Raw genomic sequence first — 15300 nt, 5'->3', positions numbered from 1 at the left:
TTTTTATCTGAAACTGGGAGACAACCGCAGAGATGGAGATCCATCAGCGTGAAAATGAGGATGAGCGAGTTCAATTCATCCAAATCTGCCTCCGTCTTCTCAGTAAGACCAGAGTTGGGTTATCTGCCAAGAGTGAGAATAAGATCGAGGAGGTCATATCCTTGCATTGAACTAATCCGTGCAGTGCTTAGGATGACCAAAAAGCAGATAAAATTAAACCAGGCCACAGGAGCAGCTGGAGAAATAAAATCTGTGCTGCAAATATAAGGATTCTCTGCCAAGTCTCACTGGTGACTCAGGACTGAAATCTCCCCCACACACACCACGGACAGAAATACAACAGATAGACTCTTTTTTGTTGTTTTAACATCTTTATTGGAGTATAATTGCTTTACAATGGTGTGTTAGTTTCTGCTTTTTTTTTTTTTTTTTTGTGGTATGCGGGCCTCTCACTGTTGTGGCCTCTCCTGTTGTGGAGCACAGGCTCTGGACATGCAGGCTCAGCAGCCATGGCTCACGGGCCCAGCCGCTCCACGGCATGTGGGATCTTCCCGGACCGGGGCACGAACCCATGTCCCCTGTATCGGCAGGCGGACTCTCAACCACTGTGCCACCAGGGAAGCCCCAGTTTCTGCTTTATAACAAAGTGAATCAGCTATACATATACATATATCCCCATATCTCCTCCCTCTTGTGTCTCCCTCCCTCCCACCCTCCTTATCCCACCCCTCTAGATGGTCACACAGCACTGAGCTGATCTCCCTGTGCTATGTGGCTGCTTCCCGCCAGCTATCTATTTTACGTTTGGTAGTGTCTATATGTCCATGCCACTCTCTCACTTTGTCACAGAGATAGACTCTTAATAACCCCTCGTGTCTAAAGTTTCTTTGTGTTCAGGTGTTGAGACATTTGGCAGAGAAATAATGTCTTCCTCACTTGCCAAATGGGAAAACAAAAGGGCAGACAAGTTTTCCTGGTTGGCTTAAGGTCACAGAGGAAATCAGGGCACAACCAGAATTGGTACCCAGGAGACTTATCGATCCAAATTCAGCTCTATTAACACTTCCCACAAAGGACACAGCTAACAGCCCCAAAGAGTCCCAGACACAGCACAAACTTGGGAAGCATCCAGACCAGGACATGATGCCAAAAGAACAAAGGTTCTCCTAACATGGCCTTAGGACACAGCACAGTTTTTCTGGGAATGAGAGGGGAAGTCTCTCTGATAATTCGATTGCAACAGATTGATGGGCTGATGAGATGATGTCCTTCACATACCATAATTATTTAATTTTATTGTTTAACAACTCAGTTTTCACTCTCAATTAATATTTCCTTACTGTCAGAAGTGCAGGGGCTGATGGAAAAAATCAAAAGAGGGTAATTATTGGGTCTGCATTACTGATGAAAAGGGCAACAGGCAGAATGAATCAATCAGCAATTCACTTTTGATTTAGACTTGGGAAGTGAAGACAAATGACAGCAGCAATCAACATGGCTTGATCTCTAGCGTCAGGATTTTCAGAAGCCCCTCCTTGTGCATAGTCTCATCAGTAAACTCTGTTAAAAGGAATGGTTTTTAATTTCTTCCCTCTCATCTTCTTTCAGAAACCTCCCCCAGGTCAGGCCAAAGTCTGTCTTGATTTTCACTTCTAAAAAGAAATCAAATTGGCTGTCTGCTGAGCCACTAATTGGGAATGCCAACTTCTCATTCATTCATTCCTTGTTCTCCAAATGCTTACGGAGATCCTACTTTCAACAAGGCAGAGCGTGCATCAGGTGGCACTGTGCCCTCTGGAGACCACTGGGAACGCAGGTGAGATATGGTCTCGGTAAGGGCCATAGAGAGGAGGTGACGAAGAGCAGTCCCTCGGGATATCCTTCGTAAAAGAAGGTGCATCAGCACCTGGGCTTACTGGTTTAGCAGGGAGAGGCAGAGAAGAAAGGCAAAGGCATTCCGGGAGACAGGAGGAGCATGGGCACGGGGTCCCAGATGGAGGACCCTGGATGACCCAGGGGACCTCGTGCTCCCCAGACTCTTCCATGAGCCCCCAGCACTGATGGGAGCCCAGAGCTGCCCGTGACAGGCGGACACCCCTTGGGAAGCTCTTCTCAAACGTCACCCGCCCCCCCGCCCCCTGTTTGCTTCCCACTCTACTACATATCTGGTTTATTTTAATATAAAAGCAACAGTCTTTTGTTTCAAATCTTTGAGTATAGTAGATGCCACAGGGAGAAGCGCTGGCTTTATCCTTCTTCTTCAAATACCCTCAGGCACAGAGAAGCAGGAGCCTGTGAAGTCTCTCCAGTTCTACAAACTATGAACAGAAAGCCGCTCTCAGCCGTTTCCTTATCCAGCCCACTGTCCAGCTGTCCTGCCTTCTGTTTTCCTGACTATATTACTTGGCAGTCGTTATTAGTACCAGGATGCGAGAATATATTTCAAACTCTTCTGTAAATAGCCTGCAATGATCTCTGAAAATGCTTCGCTACTCACTTGACCCAGGAAGCTGACAGAATCATGCAAATCAAGAGGTTTAAATCTCCATGTTCACTGCCCAGACCACCAAAGTGTGCATATCTAAAAACACCGCCAAGCCTCTGAAAGATGTCACTTTGCAGAAGCAATGTGAGCGCCTCCATCGTCACGACGGCGGTGGGGCTGGTACAGCACTGGTGGCCCCTAAAGAGTGCTGAGTGTTTACTGCAAATGCTTTAACCCGCAGAGTGTAATGCTGAACTTAAGTGCTCTGATGTCAATTCTCTCTGGGCATTGAGCTCATCCAGGTGAACAAAGCCCCAAGATGTGCCTCTGGATTTACAGAGCTCATGGTCCGACTCACCCCTGCGTGAACTCCCTCTGCCACCATCCAGTGAGCCTTACTGAAAAGGGGCAGATTGTTGCACAGAAAAAAAGATATCGCAGAAGAAACTGAAGAAGCAAAAACTTATGGTGCAAGAATAAATTCAGCATTAAACAAATGCAAATAAAAGCAAAAGAAGAAGAAGAAGTTCAAGTTTAAACACCTTTCCTATCTGAGACATTAATTCACACCATCACCAACACCCCTACTTCCAAAAATTAACCATAAACGTATATAAACATTTTCCAGCCCCTCTGGTTAAATCTGTAGCAATCAATGAACTGTGTTGAACTACAAGGTTTAGTGGAATCGGTTGAATCCAGAAAATGTTCTGTGCTGTCTTACCTGAGCTGGGTGCTGAGCTTCTGCCTCAGAACTCATCCTGATGAAAGGCAAAGTGACTACCTCCAGGAACGCCGCTGTCCTTTAAACAAGCTCGGGGCCACTGTAAGCTGCATTTTGTCCTTGAAGATGAAACATTAAACAGATTAGAGTTTTATCACGAGAGGGAAATACATAATAACACCTTTTTAGGCTATCTGCCCCTGATAGTTGCTAGAGATTCATTACAGGCCATGCTGTTTTGCAAACGTTGAAGATTCTCGTGTTAGTTTCCTGTTTCTGCAATGGCCCAGGGAGAAAGCTACGCGAGCTTCATCCTAGAAGAGAATTGGATCAATAGACAGCACCGTGAGAGGCAGATCAAGACCACAGACGTGACCACATGTCGTCTTGTCCCTGCTTTTAACATCCCCAAGCATTCTCATGCTCTTTGTCACGTTGTACCCCACAATCCTAGGAAGGGGGTCATTCTCAGGCCTCTTTGACAAATGGAGAAACTGAGGGACAGGCAGAGTGAGCAGGGGACTTGCCCAAAGTCTCAAACCTGGTTGATGGGGCTGGGCTTCCTCTCCGGCTTTGACCAACCAGAGTCATTGGCGGGTTCGGCCACTCACCTCTACATGCCATTCTTACTCTCTCTATGGTCTTCCTTTCTCTCAACCTTGACCTTTCCCCACCTTGGTTTCTTCCCCCCATCCCTCACCTTCCTTGTCTCCATTTTCAGTTTGCTGTGGACATTGCTTCACACGTTCCTTCCTCCGCAATGAATCAGTCTCAAGATTGCACTTACTTTTCCTTCAATTTTGCATTTACACTAGAATCCAATAGAATTCCAGTGACTGACAAGTGTATAGGAATTTTATGACAATGAGAATGACGTCAGGCACAATTTGACCAACAGAACAGTACATCCATGTCCAAAAGTGCCCTATAATGTGTACTGGATTAGAAATCCAGGCTATGACTGGGACAGCTGACTCTTCCTTGAGGGATTGGAGAAAACTACAGTAATAGAGCACTCTTTCATATAGCCCACAACAGATGTATTTCAATAATTCCATCTTTATCCCACAATACCGACCTCCCACCATAGCTCCGTCACAGCATTCCTGCACCTTTCCCAATATTGTTCATTTAATTGCTCCAGAAAAGAACAAAAAGGGGCTTCCCTGGTGGTCCAGTTAAAACTACGCTCTTCCACTGAGATTCCGCATGCCGCGTATGCAGTGCAGCCAAAAAAAAAAAAAAGAAAAAGAAAAGAAAAGAGAAAAAGAAGTCAATTTTATCAACATATATTTGTTCAGGAATCAAGTCTGCAGACTTTAGGTGCTCTGGGCCTAGAGCAGCTGCTTCTCTCTCCTACTGGCCTCTGTTCCTTCAAGAGAGTATACGTTAGATCGTCCCCTGAAAGGAAGGGAAAGTAGGTAACAAGCAAATCACCTAATTTTACCCACTAGGAATTTTTTTTTTGTAGCTCTTAAGTTTGGGAGGAAACTTGACAATATCTATCAAAAGGCCATGTGCATGTGCCCTTTGACTCAGCAGTTCTGTTGATAGTGGTTCACCCAGGGCAGTGATGAGTCTGTGCAAATTAGAAAAAAGAATCCCTTCCTCAAGACATTTTATGTCTATCTGCCAGGAAAGTATCATAATAAGTATTTAAAGTTATGACGTCCACCTGAAACTGACACAACATTGTAAATCAACTCTACTCCAATAAAAACTTTTAAAATATATATATATATAATATTTTTAAAATAAAGTTATGATGTCTACAGAGTGATTGGTGCCCACACAGATGAGGCACTTTGTGCAGTGTACAACCTATGCAACTGTATACGTTAACCCTGGTTACCTTGTAAATACATATGAAGAATGACATCAGGATATATGTTAAAAGGTGTTCATTGAAATATTATTTGTAACATCAAATAAATTATTGCAATGTCCATCAGCAGGGGACAGTTTAAATAAATTAGGGTACCTTTATACAATGGAATACTAGGGAGCATTATAAAACAAATAGAGTAGATCTATATGTGCTGATATAAAGAGATGTTCAAGGTATATTATTAAGTAAAAAAATCAAGGTTCAGAGGAAAATATATTATAAATCAATGTACGTAAATTTTTAAAAAGAAATATGTGCTGCTATAGCCATTTTTTTTTTTCTAAAAGGGCACTCAAGAAATCATTAACAGGAGTCTCCTAGGAGGCGAGTAATTGGGTGAAGAAGGAAGCTTTTAGTTCAAATGTATACCTTTTTGTGTAGTTTGAATTTTTCTTAGCAAACATATTTATTGCTTTCAATTTAAAAAATCAACAGGGATTATCAGAATAGAAAGTTACAGGTGTTTTTTATTTCATGCACTTTTAAGCATAAAAAAAGTCTAAGACATATTTCTTAATTACTGTGCACATCCCCCCAAGAGAACACATTAAAAAAATAAGCTGCAGTGTTTTGTTTTGTTTTTTGTAGCAGTGGGGCTGAGGAGGGGAAGGAGGGAGAAGGCTGGTGGAGAAGCAGGAAGGCAGAGCCCTCTGTACATCTTAGGGCATTTTCACCTCTCAATTTGTGCTTCTGAAAACAAGTACTAAAGTCATTTATCTGTTAGACAATGAATATATTTAATCATAGATGAAGAGTATCATTAACTCACCTTTTTCTATTAATTCGGTTCTAGTTGGGTGTAAATTCAGTGCTTCCAGAGTTGCCCATTATTTAAAACCCAGGGACCTGGTAGAAAGCTACTAATTGTGTGTTACTTCACCTTACAGTACAAAGTGGGTGTAGAAGAAGGACATTAGCTGTCTTTCTCCCTTTGATTTTGATCCCTAGAGAAAAGAGAGTTCTAATTGTTCCTTTCTATTTGTTCCTGAATTTAAAACTCTATTAGAATAAAAGTAGAGCTGAATTCATTATTACAAATTTTGTGCTAATAATTCACTTTCCCAAATGAATGTTCATTTAGGCCACAGATACGTTATTCCTCAAAAAAAAAAAAGAGAGAAGGAAAAGAAAGATTGTTCTTGGATGAGCAGAAGTGACATTTAATATAATGAAGTAACATAGCAACCCCAAATCTAACAATAGAGTGACACTTATGTATTTTTTTTAAAAGAACTATTTGTATTTCTTTCAAAAAATATTCCCTCCAGGAACGGATATAGGAGGAGAGCACACTGAATGGGATAAATTTTACAGAACATTTTTTCTACTTCGGAGTTTTGTATTGTGAATCATGCATTTGTTCCAGTGTTAAGGGTATCAGACCAGTGTTAAGGGCATCAGATCCAGTGTTAAGGGTATCAGACCAAGTTATACGCATTCTACACATTGGAAAATAAATAAATACTGAACTCAGTCCAGGGCAAGGTCTTCCCTCCACACATTAATGTAACAAATACTCTTTCTACCTTGCTGAATTTCTGTTTGGAGACCGATTATTTAGAGGCCAGTATTTATTTGCTGACAATATTTGCCTTGGTTGCCCTGACTGTGTCGTTAAACAAATATTTATTCATTCAATAAACATTTATTGAGAGTCTCCTTGGTGCCATGCTGTCTGCCCAACACGAGGGCATAGGGAATATAAAGATAAATATACAAATAAAAATATCAATACATGAGCCCTGCCCTCTGAGAGGTCACAGGCTGGGAGCCTAAGGGCTCTTCTGGTTGTTTGTTCTGTACAATCAGGGGCAGGACTAATGTAAGGCAAGAGAGACACCTAGGACAGAATTCTAGGAGACGCCCGCTCTCCAGGGTGTGCAAAATGCAGACGGCATTACCTGGCCCCCTGGCTGCCTAACCTCCCCACATGGCCTCCTCTTCCTTTCTGCTGCCCTTCTCCCAATTCACTGACACACTCACTGTTATCTCAGTCACTTCCCGCCAAAATGTCTACACTCGGTGTCTATTTTTCATGCCCAGGTTTCCCTCCCTGTAACCACTGCTTGTTTAACCACTTCTTCCAGGTCTTGTTCAAACCCCACCCTGAAAGTCCTGCCCAGGCCTAACAGCCTGGTCAGTTTCTCCCCATGCACTTGCACTCCTGCAATGGCCTTTATCACTAGCCAATTTTTGAAAAATAATTTTGATTTCTTTGGAGACACTGCTTTGGGAGAGATCCTTGGTGTTCTCCTTACTTGCTATAAGTAATAAATCCTTCCTTCTCCTGAAAAAAATTTTTTTTTAATTTTTAAAATTGAAGTATCTTTTTTTTTTTAAAGATTTATTATTTATTTATTTATATTTGCCTGCGACACGTGGGATCTTAGTTCCCTGACCAGGGATCGAACCCACGTCCCCTGCATTGTAAGGCAGATTCTTTACCACTGGACCACAAGGGAAGTCCCGAAGTATCATTTGTTTATTTGTTTGTTTGTTTTGTTGTTTGGTTTTTTGGGTTTTCTTGGGCCACGCTGCAGCTTGCATGATCTAGGTTCCCTGACCAGGGACTGAACCTGGGTCACGGCAGTGAAAGCATGGAGTCCTAACTACTGGACCACCAGAGAATTCCCTAATTGAAGTATAGCTGATTTACAATGTTTCAGGTGTATAGCAAAGTGATTCAGTTGTATGTATGTATGTGTGTGTGTGTGTGTGTGTGTGTGTGTGTATAAAATATTCCTTTTCAGATTCTTTTCCATTATAGGTGATTACAAGATTATCACTAGCCAACTTGTATTCAAATTATCATTATTATTTTTATTTTTATTTTTTTGCGGTACGCGGGCCTCTCACTGTTGTGGCCTCTCCCACTGCGGAGCACAGGCTCCGGACGCCATGGCTCACAGGCCCTGCCGCTCCGCAGCATGTGGGACCTTCCTGGACCAGGGCACGAACCCGTGTCCCCTGCATCGGCAGGCGGACTCTCAACCACTGCGCCACCAGGGAAGTCCTATATTCAAATTATTACATCGGAACCTATCCCCCTGACCCAGAGTTGGGAGGCTGTGGAAAGCAAGGCCTGTGTTCCAGTCTTTGCAGACCTCACTCCAAACCTGTGGGACTCAGCACAGTGCTTTACACATGTGTGTGTCTTAGTCCATTCAGGCTGCTATAACAAATTACTGCAGACTGGGTGGCTCAACAACAAACATTTATTTCTCACAATTCTGGAGACAGTAAAATCCAAGATCAAGGAGCCAGCAGGTGTGGTGTCTTGTGAGGGCTAGCTTCCTGGTTTGCAGACAGCTGTCTTCTTGCTGTGTCCTCACATGGCGGACAGCAGAGAGAGAAGCAAGCTCTCTCTCAGCTCTTCTTTGTAAGGGCACTAATCCCTTTCCTGAGGGCTCCACTCTCGTGACCCAATCACCCCCCAAAGGCCCCACCTCCAAACACCATCACATTGGGAACTAAGTTTTCAACATATGGATCTGGGAAAGGATGCAAATATTCGGTCCATTAGAGCAGACTTTTAGCAAATGATTCCTTCATTTATCTGAATCTTTACAACCTTCAGCACATATTTAGTGTTTCTTTTTGCTTTAACAAAAGCAAACATTGGTTTGACGCATTTGCAACACTTGAGTTTAATTCTACAGAAGCGAGGTAGAACTGTAATAAGTTAGCTTGCTAAAAAATAATGCGTTTTCTTATTTCCCAGCAGCTAATTAAATGCAATAAGAGCTTAAGTAAATGGATCTTTTGCTGAGCAGAAATTTCATTTGCATGGGCGGTGTTGGGGGGGAGAGTAAATTGTTCATGACCAGCTAGGCTCTCTCTTTATTGTATAAAAGATGGCCACTGGGTGAAGGTCTCCATGGCTACTTTGGGGCTGGCAGGGATAACACCACTATTGAATGGCTCCTAATAAGGAATCACACTGGTGACCCTCCTCAGATTGGGAAGCAACAGCAAGATCTTCTCTTTACTGGTGTTGATCATGTGGAATGGAATAGAATTGGATGCAGCCAATTTCATAAGCAGCGTTCCCTATGTATTACTAACACACACCACTCCCTCATTGTTGGAAACACCACACATGCACCACAAATGGCCGTCTAAGTGTACAGTTACAGTACTTCTCCAGATGGTGTCCTGGAGGAGTTAGTGGCCTGGGACCCTTAGCATAGCTCTACTAATGGCATTTGCTCTATACAATGACATTTGATCTATCACAATTATTTCGGTATTGATCCCACCTGAGCTTTTGTGAAATCCATCCTGGAATTAACTTAATGGCCAAAGCTTGAATCTGCCCAATCACTGGAACTCAGGAGTCACCCTTCCCTCTTCTTGCTGTTTCCTTACAATAAGAACCTGCTGGATGAGATGTTTGTCTTCATGGTGTGACTGGATGATGCAGAGTAATTTTGCCAAAATAGTTTAGGCAAGCAAATTCAAAATACTGAATGGAAACCCCGTGTATTTTTGGGAAGATCTTAAATAAAGCTCTTTGTTTTTCCTCCCTCCTCCCTGCACATCCAGGCGTCACTCCTCTTCTACCTAAAATGTGTAAAAATCAAAATAAGCACCACATGCTGAATGTAGAACAGAACAGTGTTTTTCTAGTCCATGATGACTTTACAACTGCGATCAAAATAGGTCTTGTCAACCCGGAATGGTTCCAAATTTGGAAGTCCCAGAGCACATTCAGGAGTTGTGCCTTGAAATGTAGCAACATTATTGCCAGAGGGTAAATAAAGGGAAATTCATGCTGCTAGGTATATGTGCTTCTGAACTTATGTAAGATCAATGAGATTTTTAAATTAGTTAATTGGAAGTTGGTTGTTTGAAAGGAGATAGGAACGAAGAATCATCGATTTTATCTGCTTACAAGTTTTGAATTTAGGGCTTCCTAAAAGTATGGAGCTTCCTCAAAAAATTAAAAATATATCTGCCAAACCTATCTATGAAGCAGAAACAGACTCAGAGAACAGACTTGTGGTTGCCAAGGGGGAGGCGGGGTGAAGGAGGGATGGATTGGGAGTTTGGGATTAGCAGATGCAAACTGTTATATATAGGATGGATAAACAAGATCCTACTGTATAGCACAGGGAACTATATTCAGTATCATGTGATAAACCATAATGGAAAAGAATATGAAAAAGAATATATATATGTATAACTGAATCACTTTGCTGTAGAAGAAATTTTGCTTCACAGAGATTAACACATTGTAAATCAACTATACTTCAATAAAATTTTTAAATAAATAAATAAATAAAATCTTTTTCATAAAGTCCAGTTTTCTTTTTTGCAACTTAGTTTTCCTCAATAAGTTAACTGTCTTTACTTTTCCTATTAATACCTTTCCCACCTATTTGAACCAATATCATTCAATTGTTTTACAAACATTGACAAAGCTCTTATTTTGTGCCTCATTCTGGGAATATAAAGATGGAGAAGAAACCGTTTTTTTGTCTACAAGCAGTTTATAATCTAGGAGAGAGACAGATTTATAAGTCAATAACGTATAAGAAATAGGGTGTCATAGGTGCTACCAGAGAATTATAAAGGTGAAGGGGAGAGACAGGCAGGAGTGGTCACTTCTTGAGCAGATAAGAGTCAGAATTCTAAGAATCTGAGTCATTAACATCAGACAGCTTCTCCAGAACTAGCAGTTTCTGGTTTGAGTGTATCTTCGAGGGACTCGTTCAGATGTGTCTGCCCTTAGTTAACTGCATATGTCATAAACTCTTCAGTTAAAGATTTGTTAGCTGGGGAAAGTCTTTGTGTTTTCAGTGATGACAGATATGTTAGTCATTGCCTATCATGATGATCTCTGGTTTATGGGAAGATAGCCAAAGAGGAAATTTAATTTCCCAGTTTCCTTCAAGGTCAATGGGAGATCACTCACTTTTCTGCCTTTTGGCCACGTGGCTCCCCTGACACACTTTTGTACACAACATTAGCAGGTAAGCAGGCATCTACTCGTGATCACCAGCTTCTGAATTCACTCCCTCAGCTTTTAGCTAAATATGGATGAAATTTAAAATTCAGTGACTTCTTATATCAACTAGTGTTTCCGAACTGCAGACTGTGACTCATTAATAGGTTATGAAATCAATTCAGTGGGTCTTCATCAGCTTTTTAAATAAGAAGTAGAATAGAAAAAGAAAACAGAATAGAAAAATCAGAATTCATTTCACCCAGTAAGATAAAAATCGTTCGGTGAAACTTTTTTTCCGGTTTTGCGTGTGTATAGTCACAATGTAAAATGTATTTCTTACCGTGTCACAGGGAGAAAGTTAAGCCACTGAACTAGATTCTAATCCTCATAAAGGCACTTATTAGCCATCTAGCAAATATTTGTCGAATTGACCGAATTTGTATGTGTTTGTGGATTTACTCAACAAATATTAAGTCTGCCTGTGTCAGTATGATACTGACCATTGCAACCCTTTATTTAAATTTTGTAAAAATGAAGGACAAGAGCAGGTTTTCAAAGGTTAATCAGATTCAGTAAATGCTCTTATTTTAGGGAAAAATCAATCCATTTACCATGACTGCTTTATAACCTTTAATCTGGCTTAACCCCCCACCTGCTGTATAAAACAGAGCCTAAGGTCTCTAAGCGATGTTCAGAAACAGATCTTACGAAAGTGTGAAGCCCATGGGTCCTGAGTAAACAGAGCCTTCAGATCCTTATCTGTCCGCTGCTGGTCCAAACCCCTCCCTCACAGTCAACCCGAGCAGGTGGGCACAAGTGTCCTTGCCCCCAGCATAGAGGTTGTCACAGGTGCCTGTCCCTAGGGTTCCTTTTTCAGGCCTTGCATGCTGAGTGCTGATCTTTCCTGGCTATGGTGGACCCCACCCCACCGGCACTGCCACCAGAGGTTGGGCTCTTCCTGGAAGCCACATTCTCTCACTGTCCAGGACTATCACGATTCTCAGTGCCCATGAGGGTCACGTGCTGTACCCAGCTTGCCAGATCTGGGCCAAGCTGAAAGGTGCCTGCACCATCGCAACGACTCTTCTGTTCTTCCATCTCCCTGCCTGCGTGGGGTAGATTGTCCTACGAATTCTCAAGTTCTCTGCCTGCGGGTGCACAGTGGGTGGAGGGAGTGCTGGGAGCGGGCTGCGGGGTGAGGAGTCGTGGCAGAGGCATCCGGTGAAGAATGCAGTTGGTGACTAAGACTCAGCCTCCGACCGCTTGCAGCCTGGTGGAGGGCAGAGTACCATGATGGTCCACAGATAACCTGAGCAACCAGGGTATTGGGCAAGACTCTCAGAGGCTCTAAGGTTTCACAACTGCCGCCACGACACGTGTGCGAGTGCTTCCTGGAGCAGGGGCTTATCACCTCCCCCAGGCCCCACCCCTGAAGGTCAGGCACGTTCCTATCAACTAAGCTTCAAAGCTTGGGCAACCCTTACGAAAGTCCACCCTGGGTCAGTTAGGCTCTGAACAACCTTTGCTGCTTTTCTGAGCTTTCTGAAACTCCCTGGAAAACAGGCAAAGTGTGAATGCTTTCACAGTAAGCAGTCAACGTTCTGAGAGCCCTCTTTGCCTCTGACCTGAACCAGATGTACCTTATGCTGAAGGTGAGTGGGTTTGCAGGTGCGTCTCAGCCTTGTTCCCAATCAAACCCTTGGTTGTGGCTGGTTCCCCTTCCTCTCTGCCAAGACTTCCCCAGGCCCCGGGACGCCAAGGACATCTGTTGCCTCTGTTGCCTGCCTCTCATGTGAGGCCATTCCTATCCTGAGCCAGGAAAAGAGCATCCCGGTCAACAGGCAGCCAGGGCTGAACTGTCTTGTCTTACAAATTCTCCCAGTGTCTCGTCATTGTGGACACTCCCTAGTTTGTTCTGTGCAGAGAGTCCAGAGCCCTCTAGATTTCTGTGGGGAGCACAGATATGGCTCCAGAGGGACAGAACACCAAAGCTCGCTACCCAGACAGAATCTGCAATGGGGTCCATTTCTGTGCCCTTGGTCCCAAATCCAAACATCCCAGCAGCCTTGTCTGTCTCTTAGTACAACCCAGAGTCCCAGCATCCCAAGGAGGACAACTAATGAATAGAGCAACACAAAAAATGAAATAGACTCTCTGAAACTCCCTTAAGGAGCTCCTCCTCAGAAACTGAAGAGAAATTCACTATCATTCCTGTGTGATCTGGAAGATCAATTACATTCCAGAATCTTCTCCTAATTAAAAAAAGCCAGTGGGCTTCCCTGTTGGCACAGTGGTTGAGAGTCCGCCTGAGGATGCAGGAGACGCGGGTTCGTGCCCCAGTCCAGGAAGATCCCACATGCCGCGGAGCGGCTGGGCCCGTGAGCCATGGCCGCTGAGCCTGCGCGTCTGGAGCCCGTGCTCCGCAACGGGAGAGGCCACAGCAGTGAGAGGCACGCGTACCGCAAAAAAAAAAAAAAAAAAAGCCAGCAACCAGCAAAGAGTTTTTAGGCTGTCAGTTGTCTAGTTTTTGGCACTGCAGCAAAATGGCTAAATCTAGATCTGAATCAATTATACCCCAATAAAAGTTTTTTAAAAATTAAAAAAAAATAAATACTATACTACTTAAAAAAAAAATCTAGATCTGGGATCAAATCCCACCTTTGACACTTAAAATCACTTAACCCTCTAAGCCTCAGTTTCTCTGTCTATAAAATAGGGATATTTCTACAGCTTACCACATTAGGTTGTTATGAGGATTGATTGAGAGAACCTATCTTTTTTTTTTTTTTGGCCTCACAGCACACGGGATCTTAGTTCCTGGACCAGGAATCGAACTTGTGCCCCCTGCAGTGGAAGCACAGAGTTCTAACCACTGGCCTGCCAGGGAATACCCGAGAGAAACTATCTTAAGTATAGAGTATAGTATCTGGCACATAGGAAACAATAAATGTTAATTATTGTTGTTACAATTATTAGCAATTAAGAGAACTGGTAAAAGAGTAGGATAAGGTAATTAAGACTAAGACAAATGATAGAGAGTTTATAGACCAGGGTCCTTACGTCAAGGTAGAAATTAAATTGATTATATTTCAATGTAACCTACTTGTTTGCTTGTCCACATGACAATGCATTAGAGACACAGCACATAGTACAGTGGAAAGAACATGGACTTCGGAGTCAGACTGTGCTCACATCCCTTTCTTCTACCACCTGAGAGATTTGGGCAAATTATCTAAACTATCTAAGTCTCAGTTTACACATCTACAAAATGGAGTAATAATAATTAACTTGAAGGATTGTGCTGATGATTTAAAAAGCCTCCTCTCATCCCCAGCTCTCCCAGGCTGGCAGCCCCTCCCATGGGCACAAACAATTCTTACCCTGTGGGAGCCCGTATCACATTGTACCGTATGATCTCCCCCACTATAATGTAAACGTCTCGATTGGAGTGAGTCTATTTTGTTTGTCTTTCAATCTCTGGTATTTAGTGAGGTCCTTGGACATAGCTGGTGCCCAGCAAAAGCTTGCCAGCTGACTGAATGAATTACTGAAAATGGCAGAAAAATAGAGTTCATAGGAAAAATGACCCATGTTTATTACCCATATTCCAGGAACAACCTTAGTAGCTATATCATAAGCTAACTGTGTTGTATGCTGAGATTTTCTCACTGTAGTAGATGTACTTTGATTTATGTTTCATCCAAATCTTCATGATAAGTGGTATTATAATGCATGCCACCATATCCCTGTGTCCTCTGGGTTCTTTGTTATCTGACCTTGCTTCTAAACATTCCTCCGAATGGAAATCTTTTCTTAAATTTCATTACGCAAATAACACATGGTCACAAAAAAATCACAAGTCTGGATAAGTTAAACTAAAAAGAAACCTAAAACACTCCAAATTCTACCACCAAATAATTATTGTTAACATTTTGGATAGAGCCTTCTGAAATTTCTTTTACACAGCTTTCTTGTAACTAATTCTCATATTGTATTAGTTTGCTAGGGCAAGATATGAGTCAGGGTTCTCCGGAGAAACAGAATGGGATGTGTGTGTGTGCATGTGTGTGTATGTGAGAGAGAGAGAGAAAAAAAAGAGACAGAGAGAGAGAGATTTATTGATTAATTTTAAGGAATTGTCTCACACGATTGTGGAGATGCAAGTCTGAAATCTGCAGGGTAGGCCAGCAGGCTGGAAACCCAGGGAAGAATTGCAGCCCAAATGCAGGATTCCGGCAGAATTCCTTCTTGCT

Source organism: Pseudorca crassidens, chromosome 12 (assembly GCF_039906515.1).
Source record: "Pseudorca crassidens isolate mPseCra1 chromosome 12, mPseCra1.hap1, whole genome shotgun sequence".
Lineage (NCBI taxonomy): Eukaryota > Metazoa > Chordata > Mammalia > Artiodactyla > Delphinidae > Pseudorca > Pseudorca crassidens.
The sequence above is the reverse complement of the archived record's forward strand: the minus strand, read 5'-3'. Positions refer to the sequence as shown.